At 43.2% G+C, this 5681-nt stretch overlaps 1 pseudogene; it reads left to right on the top strand.

Moving 5' to 3' along the window:
* Positions 1-264: 264 nt before the first annotated feature.
* Positions 265-4509, top strand: LOC119332896 (annotated as a pseudogene).
* Positions 4510-5681: the final 1172 nt, after the last annotated feature.

Below are 5681 nucleotides of genomic sequence, written 5' to 3'. Positions count from 1 at the left end.
ATGATACAGCCTATATCTCATCAGCCTAGTCCCTAGTCACTACTCGGTCCGGAGCCAAACAGCAAGCAATAATGGCTGCAACTACAAACTCGCCACCTTCCTTACACCTCCGTGTACATTTGTCTCTGCTGCTCAATGTCACTGTCGTTTTTAATGAGCGGACCTCTGTGTCTGGCTACTGCGCTCTCCTTCAGCTTCAAATTCTCCAGCACCTCCGACACCGACCCCTGCGACACGGAGCTCTGATGCGAACGTGATATGCGCATGGGCTCCGGCGGGATGGAGCTAACAAAGAATGAGATCAGAGCCAACTTGTAGATTGTCGGCCGGGCGTCATATAAGCGCCCTGTGCCGCTCTGGGACAACGCCACCAGTGAGGTGGCCAGCTTCTCCTCCAACTTCACGTTCTGGATCAGGCCCCAAAACGAGAGCTTTGATCAGCTTCATATATGTGACTTGAACGGCAGCGCCGGTATGGCTGACGGTATGGCTTTCTTCCTGGCGCACTACCCGTCCAGGCTCCCTCCCAACCTGTGTTTTGAATTCCGGTTTGTGTTTTTTTTCGTCCTTGGCCGAAATGGACGAATTTCGGGAATTTTAAAATTTTCAGCAAAATCTCGGGCGAAATTGCAAAATCAAAATTTGAAATTTTGACCAAAATTCAACCGAAATTTGGCCGAAATTCGGCCGAAATTCAAACAAAATTCGAAATAAAACAAAGCCTAAACATAGCAGCGCAACAACCATCAGGATTGATCATATAAACTTCAGCAAATAAGCTCTAGGGATTATTAAAACTGCATCTGTCCAACATAACAGGCACACATTAGTTATAAAGTTGCCTCCAACATAACCCTTAACAGTCCAGCATCAGTTCAACCATCACAGCGTAGTTCAGACTTTAAATAGTCCGGTACAGCCAACAGACTTAAAAGGATTACTGATAGAAACAACAGCTCCAAAAGACAACCATTAAAGCATGACATTGAAACAGCAGCTCCAAGCTTGCCCATATCCAAAAGCTTCTTTATATCCTTGGTTATTCTATTTCTACACATGCCATTTCTGGTTTAGAGAAAACAAAGGAAGGGTCAGGATGGAGGTAGTTCTGCATCAGAATTATCTTCTACCACTTTGTGCAACAAAAAATAAAATGGATTAACAGGACAAGTAAGTAGCTAGTAGAACAATAGTCAAATGTTATGCATGCTCATGAATCAAATAACAAATCTACTGCAGCAATATAGTTTTTTATTCACAAAAAAGCTTCAGGAGCAAAGGTTAAATGCCTCCATATACTAGAATGATGAATTCTAATTTATAGTTTGTACTCCGGCACAACAAAACTCGTAAGGATACAAAGAAAGCAACATAGACACAAACAACCTGCTGTTGGCTTGGACTAGACATTTGTCAATTGTCATACGGAAGGAAAATCCATGGTGAAAAATGTGAATCAAAAATCATGCATAAGCTCAAAAATATTGAACGATAAATATAGTGGTTAACATACCTATAAAACAGCAGCTCCAAGCTTGCATACATCCAAAAGCTTCTTGATATCCTTAGTTCTTCATGTGGCATTTCTGGTTCAGAGAAAACAGAGAAAGGATCAGGATGCATGTAGTTCAACATCAGAATTTTCATCTTCCACTTTGTGCATAATGAAATAAAACGGACTAACAGGGAAGTGTCTAGTGCAACAATAGTCAAGTGGTAACATTTCAGGATAATATAAATACATTGCTTAACATGTCAGTGAGGCTAGGCATAGATAGAAAGTGCATACATCTAAGTAACTAGCAGCTCCAAGTAACTAAAATATTCTAAGCAATTATCATGAATGATAAAACACTAAAAAGAAGAGACTTGCCCGCAGATTTCTAAGCAACAAGTATAGGCTGTTGACGTCCTTGGTCTTCTTCTTGACAAGCCGTACAGATCTACGGGTCTCCAAATTGCCATCGTTTGGTGCTGCGTCCATTTCCACTTGAATTTGCGTCTCTTTTTCCACTTGCATTTGTGCCTCTTGCTGATCTTGCATTGATGGATCATCTTCCTTGTCCCCAAATACTCTGAATTGTGATCATCCTCATCTCACTACATGAACAGCGCAATGTACTGTTATGTCCACTCACGCCAAAAAACTTCAACCAATTTACGAACAAATACCAAATAGTTTTCCAAGATCTTTGGGAACCACTTGCACTTGCATCATGGTTGCCGCTGCCACTCCTATTTGCAGTTCCATTACCTGAAAATCAAATGACAAAAGAACACCGGTCAGTTATGAAGACTACGTAACTAAGAAAGCAACCCTTGCTTACTAGGTTGTCCTCATATTAATAATAAACAAAAAAAATATACAATCCGATGCTCTAGTTTAGATACTAAGGAATAAGTAATTTATATACAACTCGATGCTCTAGTTTGCCAAACATACAAGTCACAAACTGTAATCTGTTCTTGAGAAAGATAGAATGATGCTTAGTTCTAGAACCACCACGTAATGGTACCTCTGAAGATTGAAATTAATCATCGGTCAACATCTACTTTTCTGTTGAAATTAAACTGTTCTTAAGAAAAAAAAAATGTTGCGCACAAGCATGATCTCAACAGCTCAAAAATAAGCACACTGCACAAATATATGGAACAATTATACATTTTAGGATGTTCATAACAAGGTTTGTAATCCACTTTTCTGTTGGACCAAAACGAATATTACCAGATCTAGAGCATCCTTGGTGACTACAAGATACATGTATATTTCAGATTAATAATTACACTACTGTGTTCAACTTAACAAGACTCAACTTTTCTTACCCCCATATGATATATGCATTTGCCAAGCCATTTACCAGGGGCCTCTCCTTAATCTAAAGGAACACAAGTACATCGCAGTACAGATTATAACTAAGAAACAAAGTAACATCGATCTGAAATTGTTGAAGCATTAAAACTGCATGCAAGTACCAGGGATGAGACAAATTGTTGCTTAAGTAGGAGGATATAAAGGCATCAAGAACATCCGTACCTTGCCAATCAACCTCCGCCCTCTAGGCTGTTGCCGCTACCCCTTGCTACTGCCTCCGTTCAACTGGTCGGCTGGCGCACCATCAGCTCCGCTGTCACAGCCGCCGAGCACCATACTGCAGTCTTGGAGAACCAAAGGACAGGAAGCGGATGGGTGGAGGCCATGAGATGTGGAGGAGGGCCGGAGAAGTGAGCGCCTTGGCCGGAGATGTGGAGGAGGGCGAGGAGATGGGTTGGAAGCACTCGCCTGAGATGTGCGCAGCGGCGGCGCCGCACACAGGAGGACGGACAGGGAAAGAGCAATTTAGGGTTAGGTAGCGTGGGTTCGTGGTTTTGTCTCAGCGGAAGAAGGCTCTCGAAGCTGGGCCCGGGAAAAAAAATTCAAACTGGGCCAAATTATTCGGCCGATAGGCCCATATATCGGGCCCTAGCGAGACGGCCGAAATTCGGCCGAAATTCATTTTTTTCGGCCGAAAATCAAAACGCAGCTCCCAACAGCTACGGCATGAACCTCGCTCTCTTCAACGACAGCAACAGCTTCAACGCCACCGGCAATGACCGTGTGGTTGCGGTGGAGTTAGACACCTACTGCAACTTCATGGACCACAGCAACAACCACATCGGCATAGACGTCAACTCCATCGACTCCAAGGGCCTACACAAATGTGACCAAGCGCCTGGTCTCTGACGACACCATCATGACTGCCGAGATCAGCTATGACAACCGTACAGGTGTTCTGGTCGCCCGTCTCCAGATCGACGGTGACAAGCGACCGTACAGGCGTACACCGTGAACACGTCGGTGGACATGAAGAACGACTTGCCCCCAGCAAGTTGCAGTCGGTTTCTCTGCAGAAACTGCTATCTGTATCGAGCTGCATCAGGTGTTGTCTTGGTCGTTTAGCTCCACTCTAAATGGCGCCACGGTGGCTACCAGTCCACGGCGACGGCGACTAGTGCCTGTGCTGGTGCCTTCGGCGGTGGCAGCTTTTCTTGTGTTGCTGTGCGCTGTCGCCATCATAGTCTGTCGGCGACGCATATGGGAGAGGCTAGATTGTTCCGACAACGAAGAAGAACATGAGCAAGCTGAGTTCGAGAGAGGGGTAGGCCCTAGACGGTACCGCTACCGTGAGCTCGCCGCTGCCACCAAGGACTTTGCGGAGGAGGAGAAGCTCGAACGAGGGGACTTCGGCAACGTCTATCGGGGCAGCCTGAGCGACCAAGACCGCCCCGTGGCCATCAAGATGCTCTCTGCGGAATGATCTGCACAGGGGAGGAAAGAGTTCGAGTCAGAAGTGAAGATCATAAGCCGTCTGAGGCACCGGAACCTTATGCACTTGTTAGGTTGGTCTGATAGCCGCAAAGGACTCCTGCTCTTCTACCAACTCGTGCCAGAAGGCAGCCTTGACCGACACATATACAGCAGCAGTCTGCTGCTCACTTGGCCAGAGAGGGTACGCAACAAAATCAATTTGATAACTAGTAGATAGATCATTATGGTAATTAATTAGGACCGTGATATTTGGCACACGTGTGTCATATAGCTAAAACTATCACACACCTCCTCTTTCCTCTTTAATTACATGCATAATTGCATTACTAGAATGAATCACCTTTTTTTCGCGTGCATTCATTACTCTAATTACATGCATGCACTAGAAGACAAAAAAGTTGATCTCATCCTAGATTCTCCTTATTCCGAAAATTCAAAATGTTTTGTAGCTCAAACCATCAGTCCGATGAAAAGATCGTTTTGACATAAAAGACTCGTCGCGACGAGACCTTCAAAACTAGATCCCATGTTGGTATGTTCCGACGCTTTTTTTCCAGATCAAAAGTTACCACGCCTCGGCTACATAAGTTATCACACATGTAGTATGCAACTTACCGTGGTATTTTCACATAAATTACCAAAGGAATAAACATTGTTCTTTTCACATAAATTACCAAAGGAATAAACATTGTTCTCACACCTTCTCCACATGCATATGTATGTATGCACTAGAGCACAAAAAAAGTTGATGTCATCTTAGATTCTTCTTATTCCCAAGATTCAAAATGTTTTGTAGCTCAAACCATCGATCTGATGCAAAATTGTTTTCACATAAATGATTCGTCGCCACGAGATCTTCAGAACTATATCCCATGTTGGTACGTATGTTTCGACGACTTCTTTTTTTTGGGTCAAAAGTTAACGTGCCTCGGGTACATAAATTACCACCCCTGTAGTATGTAATTCCCCGTGGTATTTATACATAAGTTACTCGGGTTATATTTTTCAGCAATTTTTCCCACTTGGTCAAAAGTTACATCGGTGTTTGTACTTAAGTTATCAGGAATGTAATTCGTGTATTACCGTGCTATTATCACATAAGTTATCAGGGGGAGGGGGTTATGTTTTCAACAACTTTTTCTCTCCTTGGTCAAAGTTACCGCAATATTTGTACGTAAGTTATCAGGTACACGGTTCTTTAATTACTAAATTCTTCTTATTTTGAAAATTTAAAATATGTTGTAGATCAAACCGTTGGTCTGATGAAAAATCCGTTTTGACATAAAAGATTTGCCGCGACGAGATCTTCGAAATTAGATCCTATGTTGGTATGTTCCGATAACTTTTTTTTTCAGGTCAAAAGTTACCACGCATC

This window comes from Triticum dicoccoides, chromosome 7A (genome assembly GCF_002162155.2).
Source record: "Triticum dicoccoides isolate Atlit2015 ecotype Zavitan chromosome 7A, WEW_v2.0, whole genome shotgun sequence".
NCBI lineage: Eukaryota > Viridiplantae > Streptophyta > Magnoliopsida > Poales > Poaceae > Triticum > Triticum dicoccoides.
This window is presented reverse-complemented; position numbering and strand designations above follow the sequence as displayed.